The sequence below is a fragment of the Zootoca vivipara genome, chromosome 14 (assembly GCF_965207765.1).
Source record: "Zootoca vivipara chromosome 14, rZooViv2.hap1.1, whole genome shotgun sequence".
NCBI classification, from domain to species: Eukaryota; Metazoa; Chordata; class Lepidosauria; order Squamata; family Lacertidae; genus Zootoca; species Zootoca vivipara.
This window is the reverse complement of record NC_142597.1, coordinates 17,186,141-17,208,531: the sequence shown is the minus strand read 5'-3', so window position 1 is coordinate 17,208,531 and position 22,391 is coordinate 17,186,141. Positions and strand designations below refer to the sequence as shown.

At 44.8% G+C, this 22,391-nt stretch overlaps 1 protein-coding gene across 3 annotated transcripts in view; it reads right to left on the bottom strand.

Annotated features, from left to right (window-relative positions):
* SIK3 (SIK family kinase 3) overlaps positions 1-22,391 on the bottom strand; it is a 94,456-nt gene that overhangs the window by 45,700 nt on the left and 26,365 nt on the right. Inside the window, exon 2 of one of the 3 annotated variants that reach the window (XM_088658035.1) lies at positions 9,363-9,446. The exons of the other annotated variants lie outside the window; for them this stretch is intronic. The gene's annotated coding sequence lies outside the window, so the exon portion shown is untranslated. The remainder of the gene's footprint in view (positions 1-9,362; positions 9,447-22,391) is intronic. 3 annotated transcript variants of the gene reach the window in all.

The following is a 22,391-nucleotide window of genomic DNA, read 5'->3' as shown; positions in this document are numbered from 1 at the left end:
TGAACACTGCCTTTCATTACTTTATCCTGGTTTTGTTCATTACTGTAAACCACTGTGGGGATTTTGAATCGAAGGGAGAGAATTACAATGTCTTAAAAAGTAAAGGAATCTATTATTTTGAGTGCTGCAAGTTATCAGGCCTTCCATGAAATTTGCTCCCCCTTAAGCTGTCCTGTGAAAGCCAGTAAAGGCTTGGTCTTTCAGGGTTCTAGAAGCAGCATTTCCATCCCATTGTGTGTGCAAGCAGCCAACAGATGGCAGTAGTGGACATCAACACCACAATAATCACCCATTGTCTCAGAAAACCAGACTGCCATGGGAAGCCAGTTCTCTGGCCCAAGAGCACTCTTCTTCAAGCCCAAAATGCCTTACAAAATTATCCCTGGGGCCACAGCTTGCCTGTCAGAGTCACAGAGGAAGCTGGAGAATAAAAAGTCAAGACTGCCATCTCTGAAGAACAACCAGCACTTTAAATCCAAATCAAGCACTCCCCAGGCCAAGAATATCAGGACACAAAATTGCCACACATTTGGGGTGGGGAGTGGCAGGGCCCAGAAGCTTTTGGGGGTGGGGAAGCTAAAGAGAGCTTTAGGGCGAATAATTTCAGCAACCTTACTGTGAGGGGGAGAGTCTTGTGGCTTATTTTATTTTACCACCACCACCACCACCTGGGTAAGCCTCTTGCTGCTGCCTTTCTGCCATAGTATTAAGCGACTACTGGAAGTTTCACTTTTGCTGCTCTGCAGCCTCAAATTAAATCCAGATCAAGTGAGGAAAATGCAGCCATTCAAAGAGCTCTGGGCCGTTTACTCACATCTGGAGCCCATTTTTATTGGCAGACGCACATAAATCTCAGCTGGAGACAAGGCTCTGAACTTAGACGCTTTTGTTGGTGACCTTATATAACAAACCCTCCATCAGCATTGGGCAACTCTCAGGATCACACCACAGCACACGGCTTCCAAGCATGCCGTCACTAAGCCCTGCCTGAGACCATGTGCCAAGGTCCTTTTGCACATTCAAGTCAAGCAAGGTGGCATCACCACTGTGCCCTTACTCTCTCGATCACCATGCCTCCCTGCCATGGCCTTGCCATCTGCTTCTGTTTGCAAGCTCTAGTGGAAGCTCTCCTGTAAAAGCACTGGAGTTCTTTTCAATTCTCAAAAGTAATGACGTATCCAGACTCTGTACCAGTTCCACAATTAGGATTCTTTTGAGGGCAATTAAGAGTTGAGAGCTCTGTTCTACTCCTCATTGTCAGGGGTGGTGGTGGAGAAAGGGCCCAACACTGACTAGATGGGGAGGTTGCATTTTAATAGTGGCAAATGTAAACCCCCTGAGAAGGCAGCCCATCCAAAACCTTGGTGCTCTCCCCTGTGGGGGTTGGGTGCATTTAGTGACAAAGAGGGTGAGAGGCACAGTCTCAGAGTCTTTCTGGATAAAAGGGACCAACTGCAAAGCTGCTATTTCCTGTGCCTGCCCCAGCTCACACTGTCAGACTTCCTGTAAGCCTGCAATTTCCAGGTACAGGGACAAGTTGTCCACAGTTTCAAGGCAGTCTCAGTAAAGCCCTGTTTGCATTAGACCCTTACACACCCAAATCTCTCTGCCATGGAGTTTATCTATATATATATAAATGTAAAAATTGTGAAACTGCGTGTTACACTTTTCTCAGTAACCGCTTGACCGATCGTCCTGAAATTTTGACACAACGATCCAGGCCACTCCCCAAGCGTTGTTGGGGACAAAAATCCCTCAAATCACACACCTGGGCAGGTATAGACCTGGTTTTCCACCAAGTCAAACAGCTCCCTCAAGTGGCGTTATACCCTCCTCCATCCCCTCCCTTCCTGTGAAATCTAAGCCACATCCACAAACCAAATGACATCATCAACCAAGCAACTGAAACCACCAAGGCGGCCATTATCAGGCCCCTAGGCCCCTGCCAGGCTCCTAGGCCTCCACTAGGCCCGGGGGGGGGAGGGAGAGGGCGAGTGCCCGGATCGCAGGTCACACATTGCCAAGTGGAGGTAGGGGCCTGCCTGGGGGGGGGGGCGAATAGGGAGCAGGGATACATAATGGGTCAGAACAGGGTGGGGGGAGACACAGGGATGAAACCTGCCCTCTCCACAGTATCTTGCCTCGACTCAGGGGGACTCTGAGGCTCAGGGGGATCTGAAGGGGGGCTATTACCCTCCATTTCATAGACTAACGCACAGCAACGCGTGCAGGGCCAGCTAGTTACCAAATAATTCTGTTAAGTGGCAATGCATTCCAAACACAGGACAATGGGGTATTTGCATACTTATCCTCTTGTACCAGTCACCCCCAGGCTGACAATGTTCTCGCCTGCCTTTAGCAAAGAGCAAAAGCTACCTAGTGCAAACTGGAGCAGAGAAAAGTGCTATCCTAGACCACCTCCCTTTCTTGCACATACACCACCATCTGTGAACAGGTCACTGTGCATGGCTGATGGTACAGGTGACAATATTGACAATGCCGAGCGGTTGCAGAGAGGAGCCCCAAAGCTAGCTGTAGGAGTCACCATACAGTCTACAATGGCCAAAGTAGTATAAGGTTTATCAGACACTGTAGTTCAGTTTTATTTTCTCTCCTTGCTCTGGGCGAAGAGATACCAAGTTGACCTTCCAGGCAACACAAGCATTCCTCCCTTCCCTCAAACTTCTGATTATACTACTCCTAAAGCAGGATTACTAGAACTTGAAGAGCAAAAAAGAGGACAGCCCAAGCCACTGACAGCCCAAGCCGGGGAAAAAGGTGCACAGGCATGAGGGGATGTCACCACGCACGTTTGCCCCTTTGCCTTGCTCGGGCTAGCAGTGGTTGCAGTTTTCAGAGCAGCCTGAGCCCCCCCCCCAACAACAGACATTTCCTTTTAAATGTAAAAACCCACCTGGATATTGCCCCCCCAAAGAGGACATGTCTGGGTTTTCCTGGACATGTAGCAACCCTACCGGAAGTAATTTAATTACAGGTAGGTAGCTGTGTTGGTCTGCTGTAGTCGAAACAAAATTTAAAAAATCCTTCCAATAGCACCTTAGAGACCAACTCTAACAAAAGCTCATACGAATAACAAACTTAGTTGGTCTCCAAGGTGCTACTGGTGGCGACATGCAGGTGGCGCTGTGGGTGAAACCACAGAGCCTAGGGCTTGCAGATCAGAAGGTCGGCGGTTAGAATCCATGCGATGGGGTGAACTCCCGTTGCTTGGTCCCAGCTCCTGCCCACCTAGCAGTTCAAAAGCTCGCCAAAGTGCAAGTAGATAAATAGGTACCGCTACAGCGGGAAGGTAAACAGCGTTTCCGTGCGCTGCTCTGGTTCGCCAGAAGCGGCTTTTTCATGCTGACCACATGACCTGGAAGCTGTACGCCGGCTCCCTTGGCCAATAATGCAAGATGAGCACCGCAACCCCAGAGTCGGTCACGACTGGACCTAATGGTCAGGGGTCCCTTTACCTTTACCTTTAAGGTGCTACTGGAAGGAATTTTTTTATTTTGAAGTAATTTAATTCTGGAGAAAAACTGTCACCTATTGCTGAATAGCAGAACCCAGCTTTTCTGGTAATTGACAAGACAAGTTCACTTCAGTAACCTGGTACATCGCACACATACTGCCAGTTATTATTTTGATTTATTCAATTTATTAGTTGCTTGGTATGTAAAGCATATCAAATTGACTTTAAAAACATAAAGCAGAACATAAACATGAAAAAAACAGCAATACTGTACATTATAACAAAACCCATACTAATTTCCATAGAAAAGAGTCAGTAAAACAACAACAACAATCATCATGATCCATCAAAGGCTTGGGAGAAGAAAGAAGTTTTTCCCTGGTGCCAAAAAGTTGTTAATTTTTTTATATTACTTAAGACCTATACTGCTTAATTATTCACATTTCTAAACAGTGTACATAAAAACTATTCACAAAAAATGGGACAATGAAACAATCAAAATTTATCATAAAACCAAACACTACTTTAAAATGTCTGCTAGAACAAGAAAATCTCAGTCATGTCTCTGACATTCAGCAAGGAGGGCATTAAAGATGGCACCAGGCAGACCTCACTGGGGAGAGCACAGAACTGAAAAGGTTCAGAGGTAAGCATTCCCATCCAGCACAGAGAACCTTCAAGCACTCACAACTCAACCAGAAGGAGTCTCTGGGGAGGCTCTCCCCACCCAGTCCTTTCCTAAGAACTTCACTGTCATTGAAGAGCATCCTCAGAATGCAATCTGGGTTTCTGCATCACATAGCAGGAAACAGGAAAGCCAAATGTGCACATCTTCCAATGATTGCTTCTTTGAGGTGAACCCCTGCATTTCCTAGTCACCCAGTCAAGGTCCAGAGGCAGCCACCCAAGAAAAGTTCTCTACATATCCCTCACTTCAGTACATGGCAGTTCCTACGAGAACTAATATGGCTAAAAGGTAACAATCCACCTGAACTATGGGACTGGAGGGAAAGAGAGAAGAATGCATTCTGATGCAGCTAAATATCATTGCTCATGGGGATAAAGGTAGGTAAAGGAAAAGGACCCCTGGATGGTTAAGTCCAGTCAAACTTGACTACAGGGTGCGGTGTTCATCTTGCTTCAGGCCGAGGGAGCCGGCGTTTGTCTACAGACAGCTTTTCTGGTCATGTGGCCAGCATTAGTGTTCAAAACTTCCATTGTTCTAGGTACATTTTGTGGCAGGGAATGTCATTAATGTGAGCAGTTTCTGAGCTCTGGGCACAGTACTGCACCTAAAATTTCAGATGAAAATTCCAGAGTGGAAGGAAAGGAGGACCCTTTTCTGCCTCCCCACTTTCACCTACTCTCTGAAGATGAGAGAAGAGACCCTCATAAAAATATTAGGGGGGAGGGCAGGGGAAGGACTAGACCATGTGAAAAATTAACAAAATATTTTAGCTGCAGTTCATTCATTTTCAGCTTTGTGTTCTTGTTATAAAAAATGTGTGCCTAGACATTCCGTTGTTGCGCCCATAACCTAGGTTTAAGGTGCCATTTAGCTCCTAGCTTTCATAACTCAAACACTGGCCAGCATGACTAAACCACTTCTGGTGCAACGGGACACTGTTACAAGTGCCACAGTGCATGGAAATGCCACTTACCGTCCTGCCGCAAGCCAGAGCACATGGAAACGCCGTTTACCTTCCCACCACAGCAGTACCTATTTATCTACTTACACTGGTATGCTTTCAAGCTGCTAGGTTGGCAGGAGCAGGGACAGAGCAATAGGAGCTCACCCCATCACACAGATTCAGACTGTTGACCTTTGATTGGTAAGCCCAAGAGGCTCAGTGGTTTAGACCACAGCACCACCTGCTCCCTCGGACTTGAATCCAAAATGTCAAGTATCTGCTATTTAGCAGTTCCTAACACCAAGGCCCCAAAGGCACATTCATGTTTGGAATATAGGCCCTTAAGCACTCATAGGGTTGGGCATTTGAATGGTTTAGATCTGGGAGTGCTATTAATCTCTCACTCTTCTGGCTCAAGCAACCTCCGTGTCACAAGGGCTCTTTTATCAATGGGGGTTGGACTGCAGCCCTTTCTGTAGAGGTAGCCTAGCCAGTTATCCATGCCCTATTAGCTTCAACACTGGAATACTGCAATGCACTTTACCTTTGAAGACAGTTCAGAAACTGCAGCTAGTCTAGAACACTGTGGATAGAATAGCTAACAAGGATTGGGCAAAGGGATCATGTATTGAAACAACTCCACTGGCTGTCAGTCAGTTTCTGAGCTCAATTCAAAGTGCTTGCATTAGTTTAAAATCTTATATAGCTTAGGACCCATATATTTGTTTGATCACCATTCCCCATATCAATCAGCCCATCCACTGACAGAGTAATCTGAGGACTTTCATGGAGTGGCGACTGGAGCAAGAGAATTTTTTATTTAATGGCCATGAGAGAACCTTTTTTGAGGTGTCTTCTCACATTTGGAATGTTCTCCTCAGAGGTCCACCTGACACCATCATTGCAAACATTTAGGTAACACGGGGAACTATTTCTGTTTTTCCCAGCTTTTAAGAATTGCTACTGTTGGGATCTTAGGTTAGCATAGATCAGTTTTCCAGTCTATCTGAATAGGTAGCTGAAATTTTACTTCATTGTTTTAATTTACTGAATTAGTTTTATGCCTTATTTTATCAATAAATTACACTCATTCTTCTTCTTACTGCTCTGTTAGCAATTTATGCTGAAGGTGAGGGATACAAATTAAACAGGCTAAATATTTTAAAATCACTTCATTAGCACAACAAAATGAAATGAAATCATACTTTTACTGTTCTGGCCAGTGGCCATGACATCATCCATAACATCAACAAACACTAAATATGCAATAAAACCACAATCAAATCTAACACAAACCTTTGATACAAGGACAGATAAAATAGAAGGGAGTTGCATATGGGATTAGTTCAGCAATAATAATTTAATAATAAAAATATTTGATGCCTATGCTACTTACAAGAGATTAGTTAATTTCTTTGTTTCACTACAAAAGTTAACCTTGTTTTTTATTTTAAAAATATCAGTTTATATTCCAACTTTCACCAGTGTTAGGAATGTTTTCTATAAAAGTGAATGACTCACTGAAACATTCTTCTTTTCCTTGGCTTTGGCTTTGATCACGCAACAGCAGCCTTTCCCAACCAAGTGCCCTCCCGATGTTGTTAAACTCAGCTACCATGGAGTATAGGGATATGAACAGCTACCAGCCACACAGTGTTAGAAACTCAGATATACAGGTGAAACTCGGAAAATTAGAATATCGTCGAAAAGTGCATTTATTTCAGTAATGCAACTTATTATTATTTTTTCTTTTAATTTTTACAAATGCTTTCTTTTGGAAATTCCACAGTAATAAAACAAATAGTTACAATAATACAAAAATAAACATCGCTATTACATTTCATTAATTACATTCCATTTATAATTGACCTGCCTAACGACAAATAATTACAATTACAACAAATAAAGGCTTGACATATCTTGCTTTGAATGTCATGCATCTACCTCATATATTGGTTGCACCTTTTAAGTTGCATTACTGAAATAAATGCACTTTTCGACGATGTTCTAATTTTCTGAGTTTCACCTGTATAAGCTAGGCACCAAATGGCTCCTTAAACCAGGGTTATAGTCGCCAAAATGGAATGCCTAGTTGCCATTTTGAGGTTGTATTTTTCAATATGATTTTTTGGTTCCTGAGATTCATTCTGATTGTGCAGATAAAATATAACGGATAGAATTCTACAGGATGTATTGCTAGTGTGTGAAAACAGTCGAGGTCCAAGGATCCCCAAGCATGAATCCCCAAGATGGTGGAGACATCAGGCGCCATCCTGGCACCCAGGCATCTTCACTTGGTCACAAATGTACCTGGCAAAATTTGAACGCTGCAGCCATAATGACTATGTTCTACCTCCACTCCACTGGCAAAGGAAGTATGCTTCTGAATACCGTACTAACTGCTACGACTCATCAATGGTGAGAATGCTGCTGTTGCACTCAGATCCTGTTTGCAGACTGGCTGGCCATTGTGAGAACAGGAAGCTGGACTAGATGAGCCCATTTAGTCTGTTCTAGCTCTAGGGCTCTTCGAATGTTCTTGGTCCCAATCACAATTGCCAATGGTCAGGAATGATGTGAGTTGTAGTCCAAAACATCAGGTTGGGGAAGGCTGCCCTACAGTTACAATTTTTAAGAAAATTGCAGTTTACCCTTTCACTACTGCTGACTCCTTGTGTTTATCTTTAGCAGGCAGCCAGCAGGAGAAGCTTTCCTGTGCTGCGAGGCTTGGAACTGACTTCTGCCAACTCAAGAGCCAAACAGCTCTCACTCCTGCCCTGGCTAACAAATGACATCACCAGGAAATTAACAAGCAAGCCACTAGCAAAAGTGTGGCATTCTTGGATTCAGAGAATAGTTGACAATATTTGGCTGCCATCAAATATTAGGCAGTCACTTGACAGGATCTGCCAGATGTCTGGCATGCCAACCCTAAGAGTCTTTGTTCCAATCTGTAGCTTCGCAGAGGTGGCCAGTTTGCCTGGGAAACCAATGGCATGCTAGGAAATGGCAGCAGAGGAGTACCAGTGAGACAGCAGCGACGCACAACAGCTTAGTCGCAGCATTCCCCGCAGAAATCCCCTGATGTGACTTGCCGCCACCACCTCCCAAAGGATAAATTACACATTCTTATTACTGCACTTTAGATTGGTTCAATCATTTGTGTGAACCTTATAAGAAATAGGTCGTACCATACGCCATCTGGAAGCAGGCCATCGCCTGTGCTGGGAGACAAGCTGCTTCTGGCTTTCTACCACCTGTCAATCAGCAGCCGTCTTTCCATCAGACTGCCTGAACTATTCCATTGCAGAACTGGTGCCCAAACTTGCCTTTTCCCTCCCCATCTCTTTTCCCATATGTGCCATGTCTTTCAGACTGTAGACCAGAGCTGTCCAAGCTTTGGACATCTGAAGGCAGCCCTGTTTAGGGAAGCTTTTAATGTTTAATAGACCACATTGTATTTTAATATTTTGTTGAGTGGCTGGGGAAACCCAGCCAGATGGGCGGGGTATAAATAATAATATATTACTTACTTATATTATTATTATTATTATTATTATTATTATTATTAATAATAATAATAATAATTTCATGTTGGTGACACACTTTTCAGACATACATACATCATTTTGTGACACAGTACCCAGGTGGCGCTGTGGGTTAAACCACAGAGTCTAGGGCTTGCTGATCAGAAGGTCGGCGGTTCGAATCCCTGCAATGGGGTGAGCTCCCGTTGCTCGTCCCTGCTCCTGCCCCCCTAGCAGTTCGAAAGCACATCAAAGTGCAAGTAGATAAATAGGGACTGCTCCGGCGGGAAGGTAAACAGCGTTTTCGTGCGCTGCTCTGGTTCGCCAGAAGCAGCTTTGTCATGCTGGCCACATGACCTGGAAGCTGTCTGCAGACAAACGCTGGCTCCCTCGGCCTATAGAGCAAGATGAGCGCCGCAGCCCCAGAGTCGGACACGACTGGACCTGATGGTCAGGGGCCCCTTTACCTTTACCTTTAATTTAGTTTTACTAGCAAACTGGAGGTTAAACTAACCCCTTTCCAGCCCCGGGAGGAGCACGGGGAGTGTTTGCTCGACACACCTACATACTGCAGCTGACACACTAACGTGTCACGACACACAGTTTGGAAAGCTCTGCTGTAGACTGTGGGCAGGGACTGTATTGCATCTGATTTTTGTAACCTCTGAGAACCTTTTTGCAGGGAAGTGTAGAGTAACAGTACTTTAACCAAATGAATGAAATAAATACATTTTTTGAGAGATTGGAATGGAATCTCTAGCTGGTCTCCTGGTCCAAGGTTTCTCTTTTGTCTCCAAGAAAGGAAGCTCTTAGCTGGAAGACAAAGGTGATATACATTTAGGAACCCCAAACCTGGCTCTTGACCAAAACTCTGCACTTTTATCCTAATTGTTTGAAGAAAGTTGCAGATAACCTATTCCCAAGATGTTTGCCTTGGCCTTGAATGCCAGGAAATCAGTTGTGTGCCAAAGGGGGAAAAAACCTAGTTTATGTCAGGGGCTTGTTGGGGGCAGGGGCACATTGAAAAGCAAGGAGAAAAAATGATAAATATATTGAAGTGAGTTCCCTGCTAGTCTGCCTGGGAGGATCTGACTTGGCCTGGCAGAATGGTACAAGTTTTCAGCACGGGGGTCAACCACAAGTTGCACATGCCCACAACTCTGCATTTCCACAAGTCTGCATTACTTGCAAAACCCCACACATATTTTGGGGACTCAACAAGAGGCTTACATTACCGGGAATTTCCTGCTTCTTCAACCCCAGATCTCTGCCCTGCTTATTTCTGGATCATCCCTGTCCTTGCTGCTTTTAACCTTGCCTCCCTGTGACCTTGCCTTTGCACAGAGTACCAGGCTCCTGGCCAGATCAGAGCCTCACTGGCTTGGGGGCTAGCTCAGATCCCACACCCACTTATTCCTGGAAGGGACTTCCTTCATGTCACCTCTTCAGAGAGTCTGCTTCCATCTGTGCCAAAACCACCCCTGCTAAGCCACCATGACTGTACAGGATGCTCTGGGAAAAGATTGCCAGCAGCACATCCTCGGTCCTCCAGGAAGAGCAGCATAAAGCTCAATGAGAAGTGAGTTCACGAGGCAACCATTTTAATCAAGGAAACACAAACACAGAAAGGCCTGGCACAAAGCAGATGATCCAAGCAGAGCTGTTCCGTCCTCCAAGCTGCCTTTTCCCACACATGTACCATAGCACGTGGGAGGGAAGAGGAAAAACAGCTCACATGTGTTCAGCTCCGAACCTCCGAAGGGGAGAGAGAGAAAGAATGAGGGGGGAGGCCAGCACAGACGTCATCGGGGTGCTGTGATCTTGCAAAAGGCCAGGTTGCCTGGAAACCAAAGAGGAAAGGGAAAAGCCATTTCTTCAGGAGCAAAAAATGCTTTTCATAAGCAAGAGTTTGGATCAAAGAGCTAACATGGGTGCTAATTAAGGGAGCTCAGCTGGGTGTATTGGTAACATTTAAGTCCATACAACCAGCCATGCAGTGGTACAGCATGGGGTTGGATGTGCATTCTCTGGCAGAGAATGGCAGAGCTGAAGGATTGGCAAGATTTCCTTCCTGTGGCAAATTGTGTGTGTTTGGAACTAAGAGATGACCAAATGGAAGGGTGGAACTGTATGTCCAGTTCCTAGAAACTGGTATCAGTTTCCAGAAACCAGCTATGTGATAAAGCTGGAACAACCCCCCCCCATCTCCTTTTAATACAAAAGTTTTTTCGTTTGGCTAGATTTTTGTTGACTCAAATCTCAGATAGGCATACGTGGCCACATCAGTGAACTTGTTGCAGCTAAATTACTTGGAAGCACAGCAGAACAAGTGAAATGGACCAATTTAAAAGACAAGAAGGAGATGGCAGCATGGGGAACCTACTGAGCAAGTTGCAGAGGAACCTCTAAAGAACCCCTTTGGAACATAAAAAAATGGCTGTGCAGCTGCAGGTACACTGGCGGCAGTAATGGTTGTCTTCTTCTTGGTAGTGGAAGCAGCGCTTGTTACAGGATTGTTAAGAGAGAGAGAGAGAGCTGCTACATGTCCACATAAACATTTTCAATCCCTTGCAGTGAAAGTGCTTCACGAACACAAAATGATTTCATTGCACAACTGCCAAGGACTCAAGAATGAAACCAAAGGCAGTCTCTGTCCAACTGTGTCAGGCTGCCAAACATTTAGCGATAAAATACCATATTAAAAGTGGTGTGCTCTCATAAAATGGAGGCGTGCAGCCCATGAAATCAAAGAGTAGCCCCTGCTACTTCACCCAGAACCAGCAGCCAGCAGTGGTAGCAACGTCTGTGCCAAACACTGCTGCTACCCTGGCCAAGACATTCCCTCTGCCAGCTATGGGACCTGCTCACGAGATAACCTGTCCCTTAATGAATGTGTTTCTTAGATTACCAGGCTTTGCACTGCTGCCAGAAGCACTGGAGCCCAGTACAGCTGCTACGCACTGGCACGACATAAGAGAGAAGCTGGAACGTCAGGCAGAGTTGTTTAGCAGCTTGGGAGAATCACATGTTGTCACAGCAGTTTTTGCCTTGAGAACACTGCATGCCAAGAACTGCCAATAAGCCTGCTGACTGACAAGCTCTGAGAAATCATTCTGCTGAAACACAGACAAGGCAGGCGGAATGAGGGGTGGGGGTTGCTAAATCACCCAAGGAAGCTGGACAGAGGTGCTGGAAAAGGTGGAGCAGCATTCGTGCCTAGCTCTGGAACTGTCTCAAGAGAGTTCACAGGAGGTAACTTGGTGAGGAAGAGTTAAAAGAAAGGCCTGTGTGGCTGCATGCACAGGAGAGATGCATCACCATCAATGCTATTCGCCAAAAGTGTTTATCACTCCCCACCTTATAATAAATACTTTTCTGCAAATGGGTTTCCTGTGCTTCCACCATATGGGTCAGACAATGCACAAAAACTAGCATCACACTCAAAAGAGCATTGTGTCACCAAGGAGGCTCTCCAAGGGCGAGCTTCTAAGGAAGGCAGCTGACAATAACTTGGACAATCACAAAGCAAGAGCAACAGCAGCTTTCACTCTTGGACACCTCCTCATTTCCTCTTCCTGCTCACCCCTAGAGTGCCCAAAGCCAAGTATTTTAACTAAGGCTCCTGCCATCAAGTCAAGCAAGCTGGCACGCAACCCAGGGCATGCTGCTCTTAGAGCCCCAGGCCCCAGGGTTGCTCAGCACCTCCCAAAGCACAGCACCAGTTATACCACATGGCCTCCAGGAGGAGATGATGCGTGGGATGGCTTGGCTCATGCATCCAACTGGCAGCAGTTTCCAGAGGAATCTGTCATTACGTCCAACAGCTCCTTTTACACAACTCCAGCCAGAGAAGCTGAGTAAATTGTTAGCAGCAGCTTCTGGTTGAGCTGTTACACTGAAGTCTCCTCCTCCCCGTGTTCAAAGTGGAGGCCAGTGGGCCCCAGCTCATGCAGGATTTAACATGCTGTAACAGTCCACAACAGCTAAGCTCAGGGCAAGAAGACCTCACCCTCTGTTATGCAACAGCAGACAAAAGATGATCCAAAGTGACAGGCAGAGGCATCTCTGTCAAATTGCCACTTCACTTTAGGTTGTGGGTATGGTAGTTTTGATACGGCAATGGAATAAGACACACATGGGCCTAGACACGTTTCTTTACAAGACTGGCGTGCACACAAGTGGGTATAGAAATATATACAAGGCTGCTGTATATACTTTTGGTGCAAAGACTTGTAAAAGTATTTACAAAAACTAGTGTACACACACATCACTTTTCACACATGACAGCCAGGAGTAGGAGATCGGAAGCCAAACCAGGAGGGCAAACTCCTCTGCAGCAAGGAAGTGGACTCTCAAAACGAAATTGTAACAAGACTTATGAGCGTGGCCCAATAATTCCTTGCTCAGCAGCCACATGCACAAAACTCAAAACAACCATCACAACCAAGAGGAGTTGACAAGGGTTGGCTTGGGTGGAAATTCTCTTAGAAAGGCTGCCCCTTGGAAGTTAGCAACCCCAAATTGATTTTCTAATGTATTTAGAAGAACACAAAAAGCAGGCTTATGTCAAGCTGGACCATCTAGCTCAGGACTATTTATGCATTAAAAATGTCATTAACAGCCTTTATACAGATACCAAGGCAATTAATAATACCTGAGGGGAAGTGTGGCCCCAGTACTGTGCAATCCCTTCTGTGGAAGCCTTCACTGGACCAGTTTTGAATGTGCTATATTCAAGCAAGGTGCCTGAGCATGTGGTGGTGATGGCCCAATTCTGAACTTTCTTGAATGAGGCTGATTATCTGCTATCATTTCCAATCTAGCTTCTGATTTGGTTTCAGGACTGAAACTGTCTTGGTCACCTTAGGATAGGAAAAACCAATGTAGTGCCCTCTAGATGTTGTTGGCTAATGCTCAGGGATGATAGGAGTTGGGCTACAACATCTGGAGGACACTAGGTAGCTACCCCTGCTCTGGTGGATGACCTGCACCAGGAGATAGCCAAGAGGAGTACATCTCTATTAATTCTCAGACCCTCTGAGTAGCTTTACCACAGGATCCTTTTATAGCACATAATTGAACTGTAGTTGGGGCACCGCACTTTGGCATCTCCAGTCATTCCTTGAGGGCCAATTCCACAAGGTGGTGCTGAAAAACTGCTCCTCCACATATCTAAAATGAAAGAGCTCAGCCCTCTAAAGACCTGGGATTTATATTAATTTATTTGCCCAGTTTTTATCTGATTTCCCCCCTACAGAATTCACAAAAGAGGCCATGCTAACATTGCCAGATAGGAAAAAGTGGACACAGTAGAACAATGTAGTCACCTATAAAATACCTGTGGGAGTGATCTAATAAGAGAGAAAGGTACACTCACTCACTAGCAGCAGCTCCCAGGTTTTAGGCAGTGTTTCTTTCCCAGTCCCACCTGGTGACACCAGGGACTGAGTCTGGGACCTTTTCAATGTAAAGCTCTACCACTAAAATATGACCCTTTGAGGAAAGAATGATAGTAAGAGTAGCTAAACATGGCTGCATCTGATGAGAGATGAAGTCCAACAACATATGCAGGGCTAATCTCTGGATTAGTTGATGTGAGAAACTGAGAGGAAGTTAGATTTTCTTGACAAGCATCTTCTATGCTATTTGCTGCCATCACCCAGCAGTTTCTATGGGAACCACTGTAAAGTAAAAGAACCATTTGGGCTCTTGCAAACTGTGGTAGTTTCCAGCATTTCAATTCTACAACTGCAAATCAGTGGCCGAGAGCACCAGAAAGACTTCCAATAGCCACTCTTTATACCAGAAGTAGAGCATAGAAGAACGCTCACATGAACTCAGCAACATATCTAATGGGTGGGGGTAACATTTTCACCACTTTCCAATGGCTTCTCGTTTCTCTCTTTTGGGGATATTTCTGAGATCTAACCCTATGTTCAAACAAGATGGCATTCCAGTGGAACAAAAATGAGCCTCCAGGCACTTTATCACAAGAACAGGGTTACCCCCCGCCCCCAATCTCTTCCAAAACCACTTACCCATCCAAAGAGACACTCGCAACCTCTCCTGATCAAACATTTCAAAAGTCCCCAAGGCAGCCAAAGCTGAAACAATGTGTAGATTCAGAGGCCAAGTTACGTTTTCTCATTTGGGGGGCTGTGTTAAATTCCCATGTCAGCCCATGGAACTGAACCACCAGCTGCTCTGGCCTCGCAATGCCTAGCAATGGGGCATTGAGGCAGTTTCCAATGCAAGCGGAAAGGTCGTGTTGGCAGTCAACGACTTCTAGATGACATACCCATTTTATACAAATTTGGGTCAGAGTACCACATAAACACATTTTCTTCAAATGGGCAAAAATTAAATAATTTAACAGATAAATGGCAATCAAAGAAGGAAAATATTAAAACACTCCTGGTCTTGCCATTCATGGACTAGGACGCTATCCAAGTGACAGCCTTTTGTTTCTCCAAGAACGACCAAAAAATTCTTGAAATGCTATCACCAGCTAATTCCTGGGTTAGTGCTGAGCAGCCGTGGAATGTTATCCTATCTGCACTAGCTGACATTTGCTACTTAATCACAAGGGCTGCTAGCCTTGCATTATAGCCACGATCTTACTCAGAAAGCCGACACCTGGTCTGTTAGAGACACTTGCAGCTCTTAGGTCACAGTTTCCACAGGAGCTGGCTGGGATTTGCAAAGGGGCAGGATGACTTGCGCTCTCCCATTTACAGATACACGTAGGAGGAGGCTGTTTAGTAAACAGCAGTGAGGTGAGCTGGTGGCAAAGAAGTATATTTGGGGCCTGAGAAAGGAGAGGCTAAGAAACACAGAGAGTTCCCATATTCCACATTTCAGCAATTAATGTGTTTAGAATGGAAGCTTTGCTCAAACTGCTGAGAGACCAAACACAACATTCCCAAGAAGGAAGCCATTTCAGGGGCTTCATACAACCTGCGCTAACTCAGATCATAATAACGTATCAGAAAACCGTTTTACAACCCTCTCGGATCAATCATACAATTTCTAAGAAATCTAAAATCAGAAAAGAGGCTCATTTTTTAATCATTCACTGAGGTGTCTACATCACACACATAATCACAGAATGGAAGGAATGATCTCCTTAGAGCAGGCATGTCCAAAGTTCGTTCAAGGGCCTAATCTGGCCCGCCGGTCGATTTAATCTGGCCCTCGTGGCAGTATATGTCCTGGGGTAATATTGTAAAAAAAAAAAAAAAAGCTCAACAACTTCAATCCTTAAAAACTTTGGTAGGCCTTCACGCATGTTCACTTCATCAAATCTGGCCCTCTTTGAAAAACGTTTGGGCACCCCTGCCTTTCACCGAGATAATTGTTGTATGAACTGCTTTGTGACCATCTATGGCAAAAGCAGTCTATAAATACAGTAGTACCTCGGGTTAAGTACTTAATTGGTTCCGGGTTGCCATTCGCACCCCGAAAAGTACTTAACCCGAGCAGTGATGGTGTGTGTGCGCAAAACGCCAATAGAGCGCTTCTGCGCATGCACATGCAGCAGAACCCAGAAGTAAACACTTCTGGGTCTGCTGCATACTTAACCTGAAAGTACGCAACCTGAAGGTATGACTGTATTGGAAATAAATCTTAAAATACACCTCCTTTGGCATATACTACACAATATAATGCTGATCAAATTTGCAGATAAGGCTTGGAAGCTGGGGACAATAAATGTCCAAGCATTTGTTGACAGATACCAGTTAGCAAGACTTGCTGAACGCACATCCAATATGCCATCAATCTACAAGCAATCCTATGAGTTTCAAAGGATAAAGCCATTCTCTCAGTCAGGTATTATTTTATGTGCTTCTGTCTTGCTTTTTCTCTAAGGACCCAGGACCCTGTAGGATCAGGATTTGCTCAAAAAGCTTCATAGCTGAGCAGAGATTTGAATCCAAGACAGCCCAGTTCAAGTGCAACAGTTGATCCACGGCCCCACACTGGTTATCTATAGCATATCACCAGCATGGCCAAAATATTGGAGCAAGAAGCACACGGTGTTCAAATGCAGCATATGGGCAACTTAAGGAAATCAAAAGAGAGGGAACTTAAAACTACTCTTAATTTGCATCCATGTTAGAGACCCAAATTTGTTTCCTGTAGGATGGGAGTATTAGTCAGTCTACAAGGCAGGAGAATTAATGAGTATGAAAGCCTGACTGGAAAGGCTTCCAAACTCACTAAAGAGGTTCGACTGGGAAGAGACTGGCAGCAATGGAGCTCTGCATCTTATAGCTTTTTTGCAATATGAAGAATTCCACACACTGTAATGAGGCAGGGGCATCCCTGGACTATCACACTGCAGCTGAAACCTCCAAGGCTATAGATCTCCTCTTCAGGTCCAGGTGCCCCTTTCACAAAGAAACAATAGCTTCTACACTAGTCTTTCTTCTTCCAAATCTCCACCTTCCTTGGAGGTTTTTAAGCAGAGCTTAGATGGCGATCTGCCATGTATGATCTAGCTGAAATTCCTGAATTGCAAAGGGTTGGAGTAGGGTCCCTTCCAGCTCTACAATTCTTTGATAATAGAATTCATAAATGAATGAGTGAATTTGTTCTTTAACATGGAAGCTGACCAGGTTACATTCAATGAGAGTACAATGATGCATATGATCGTGTTCGCAATATGCTCCTGTTATCTATAGAAAAACCATCTCAGATTATTCTTTTGTTCAATCATGCCTCTGTTTTCTTCACCAATCTTCCAGGGTTTGAATCCCCACTCAGCTTTGAAGCTCGCTGGGTGACCTTGGACCAATCACCACCTCTCAGCCTAAACTACCTCACAGGGTTGTTGTGAGGATGAAATGGGAAGGAGAACCATGTACCCCACAACCCTTGGAAGAAAAAAGGTGGTATATAAATGTAATAAATGCCTTTAAAAAAATAAGCAGCATTGAAATAGCTGCAAGAAAATGAATTTTTAATCACCATTAGTTCTGCCTTAGCTGATTCAATCCCTCCTGGAAGTAAACAGTTGCCACCTTATACTTAACAATGAACCACTGTGTTGCCTGTTATATATCATTACCCATTCTCAGGAGTTTTGTAAAATCTGTTTCTAACCACAGATATATTCCTGCCCTCCAATTACATGTGTGTAAAGAGACACCTGAAAGCAACATACAGTGCTGGGGTTGATACTGTGACCCAAGTGATATGTGTTCCCCCTTAGATCTTTGACCAATCCATGCCCAAATTCTTCTTCTTGCTCTCGTTACCATATCGGTCTTTGGGCTCAGAGTCCAAGAAACCTCCAGACAGCTCTGAGTGTTGGTAATGAGAGTACCGTGATCAAAAAGGTATTGTGTCTCAATCAAGCTATCCTGTCCTATCAACAGCAGGGGGATTGTGAAGTATCAATTCAGAAATAATTTTTAAGATTGCATTTTACCGCCTAACCCTTTAGGTTTTTCTTCCTTGATTCAGGAAAAAAACCCAATTTCCCAACTATAAACATTCTGGACTGAGCTGCAATTATTCCAAAAACAGATGGCCTTACCATGAGACCAGTTGCTACTGTCTTAAATTGTTAAACCTTTATTGGGGCAGGGGGAGTGTGCTAAGGCAAAGAGACTCCTGTACTCTTAGGATGGAGAAGGGTGCTGAGGGAACGCTACTGTTTAGCAGGCAGTTGTCCTTAGAACAACCTTCCCCAGCCTGGTGCCCTCCAGATGTTTTGGACTACATCTCCCATCAGCCCTAGCCTACGCTGGCTGGGGATGATGGGAAATGTAGTCCAAAACATCTGGAGGCACTAGGCTAAGGAAGGCTAATAACCACACACTGGGATGAGGAGCTACTGCTGGGTCTACAGTGGTACCTCAGGTTACAAACGCTTCAGGTTACAAACGCTTCAGGTTACAGACTCCACTAACCCAAAAATAGTACCTTGGGTTAAGAACTTTGCTTAAGGATGAGAACAAAAATCATGCTCTGGCGGCGCAGCGGCAGCAGGAGGCCCCATTAGCTAAAGTGGTGCCTCAGGTTAAGAAAAGTTTCAGGTTAAGAACAGACCTCCGGAACAAAATAAGTTCTTAACCAGAGGTACCACTGTATTCTGGTTTTGGTTTCATTTAATAAATACAAAGTAGGTTAATGGTTGATGCTCTCTGAACCCAAAATGGTTCCAAAGGGACCACATTCTGTTGTAATGTAAGGAAAAGAACAGAAAACCAGCATTTGCCTCTGGACAGAGGAGAAGACTTGCCACTGATGGGAGAATTCAACAACTAAGGCAAAACACATTTGCCCCCCACCGACAGAAACATTTTACTTTCATATTGTCAGGGCAGGGGCAGATGCTCCTAAAGCTCCAGCTCTCAGAGGAAGATAGCAGGCTCAGAAAAACAAGAGCTTTCTATAGCTCTGCCAAACTAGCTTAAAACACTGCTGTGCCTCTCTCCACTGGGCACACAAACAGCCAATTAGCAGCAGCCTTCCAAGACTGTCACAACTGCCAGAGCTGCAGCCCCATGTCCTTATGCAAGGCACAGTGACGCAAATGTCCCTCCCCTGCACATCAAGAGTGCAGGATGAGCCAGCTCGAAGGAATTTCAGATCACATTTCTGTTCTTCCCTGCATTCACTGGAATCCTTTGCTGTGACCTTGTTCTCCAGAGGGAACCATTACCAGGATGTCGACAGCAGTGACAGGCAGTGTTTATAGCAGTGGAAGCTGCACATTAAGAAGCCCCACCACCAGAGCTGTCTTGCAAAGAGGACCTGAACTTTCCCCCTCCTGGTCCGAGAGATTGTAATAACGTTACCAGTCACTTGCTACAACACAATGGTCGCTAGCAGTCAACCCTAAATTTTTAGCCACCTCAAGACTCCATTTAACCAACCCCACCTGAATAAAGGCCAAATACAGCTTTATCACTTGGGATGTCATTTATAATTTTAAATAAGGGAAGTGTAACTGAGGCCTTTGCCTCTTGGCTTTGGCATTGTTAGTGCTTCCTTCTTTGACACAGAGGGCAGTTGAGACAGTGAGTTCCTTCATGCTGCTGCCCCCTCCCCTAGCAGGTGGGTGGGTTATGTCCCCAGGAAACCCTGCTGAGCTCATCTGCCCCCTCACAACCACAATAAACGTTGAGTCAGGTAGAGAAGCTTCTTGGCTGCTCACTTTGCAGGAGATCCCATTTCACAATACACAAGCCAGATCTGTCAGTGGAAGCTAAATGCTGCCTTGCCATCCGTCAGCAGAAACTCCCGTGCTGCCGTCACTGTAGAAAGTCACCTTCCCACAGTCCTGGTCCAGAGCACTCTCCGATTCACACGCACAGGATGTTCAGTGCTTGACCCTCCCTTCACAAGCTCCAAGCCACAACCAGCTGATGACAACAGTAGGATTAAGCACAAGCAGTTCAGCTGTATCTATTTTTGTGAACAGAAAAAAAACGCCACTGAAGACTCAGCCCCCTTTGTGGGCTTTGGGGGCCATTATTCATACTCATGCATATCACAAGCCTGAGAGCTTCGGGGATGGTAATACATGACAGGAGGTTGAGGTGAAGAGATGGAATAGAAAGCATTTGCATAGAGGTTAAGCTATGGGGGCAGGTAGGTTGTTTTTTCAAAGAGTGAGTAGACTTCAAAACGGATCCCTAAAAATTAAAGGACTCCCTCATTGTAAGGAGGTGGCTTACCTTGGAAAGTATGGTGCTTAGGGTTGGGCTGAAGAATTTTCAATAAAAGATTTCTATGGGCTCCCTGCAAACTGTTGGGAGAATTTCGGGGGCCCTTGGAGAATACTTGGTGAAATGTCCGGTTCCAGCCTCTGCCTGTGAAGTAATGGGCGCATGTGCAGGGCCCATTTTGATATTTTATATTTTAAGATTTATTATTTTAAGATTGCTGAAGAAAAGTGTGAACTTGGCCCCTCCCTCCTTCCAGCTCTCCTCTGAGTCCACTGTATTCCTTCAGACACTAGTAAGAACCAAAGAAGACAATTTAATTTCAGTATGAACAGAGCCAACATTTATTAGAATATAATGTTTGAGATTTTTTTTCAGTCATTCGCGGTTGTTGGAAAATTCAATTGATCCTCCCCCCGCCACCCCATTTCATCACCCACAAATAGGATGCAGAATTTCTTGCCCAGCCCAAATTATTGTTTGTATTCCATGTCTCACTTCTCACTGTTTCACAATATTTAAACCATCTTTTCCCCTCCGCCCACTTTCCTTTCTCACCTCGCAAGAAAACCCAGAAGAACTTATTGGACATCAGGGGTTTTAAAGCGAGCTTTGCATAACCATTCCTTATTCCAAAGAATATGTTCCCAATGCACAGGCATGAAAATAAGAGCCAGACACCAGGAAGTACCGTAAGAGCCAAATTCACAGCCAATCAAAGATCACAGGGCTCAGACACGTTCAGCAAACAAACTTCTTGAAAACTGGTCAGCCTAACCTGTGCTGACACTTTGCAACTACCGTAGCAGAGGTAGTCAGTGCCCAACCACTTCCCTGACTAGCATTAAGAATTTATAGGAGCAGCAGCAATTTGAGAAGGCGCCCCAAATGCCAGGGGGGAAAAACAAGAGTAGATGGCTTGTGTTGTGGCTGAAGTTCAGTTGCACAGTAAGCCCCCAGCATGGAGGCACCAACCTATTTCCCTAAAGCAGAAAGTAGCTTTAGTGAGAAGACACTTATGCATTTTCATAATAGCTGGTCCATGGATTTGAAAAGCAGCAGACATAACATGTGTGTCAGAAGCTGCCAGCGCCCAGCATCAGGAGTGCTGGAAGAGAATGTTTCTTGGTGGGAAGTGGGCCTTACATTTATTTATTTATTTATTTATTTATTTATTTATTTATTTATCAAGAAGTATTTGTACACAGCTGTTCACAAAACAACATGATAGCAGTTTACAACAAATATACCTGTACATTTACACAACAAAAGCCATGAAAACATTTAAAACCAGAGATCCCTTATTACATGTATTTGCTTAATTGCCAGCATAAGCTTGGTAACCAGCCTAGGGGTGGCTCTCCCAGTAGCCCGCCAGCATAGTCAAGGGGCAGAGATGGTTGGAGTTGTAGCATGGCAACATCTGGAGGGGCACAGATCCCCTACCCCTGCTCTGGTCAAATATTGCTGAGTGACAAAGAAACTCTCTCCATTGCCTTAGGCAAAGAAATAGCCTTTCCAGCCAAGTTAACCAAGACTGAATATGGAGAGATTCTGCACTTGAAACCTTCTGCATGCAAAGCAGCATGTCTCTACCACTGAGCTAGAGTCCCTCCTATGAGAAAGCAAGGAGGAAACAGGGATAGGAATGAGGGAAGCACACACTGGCTTTAATCGAAGTTACCTTTTCTAAACTGCTTTTTACAGAAAGCAGCAATATGAACATACAACCACAGGCAGCAGCATCTACCCATGGCTAGCCTAACAGGCTTTGCCACCAAAGGCTTCCAAAAAACTAACAGCTGATTTGCACCAAGGTGTGTTATCTTCTACAATGAAAGCAAAAGTTACTCCTTGAAAATGGGATTTCAGTTCTAAGGGATCCCTAACACGCTTTGAGTTCAGCTGCATGGCCCTTGCTTGCCCCACCCCTTTGTGACGTAAGAGCGCCAAAGCCAACAGAAGAAGCCTGAGGAGGAATCAAGTCCTCTGGTGTCATGGAAGGCAGGGCCAACTGTTGCCAGCCCACAGATAGATGTCTCATACCAGTTATGAATAAGCAGAAGGGGGGAAAGCATTA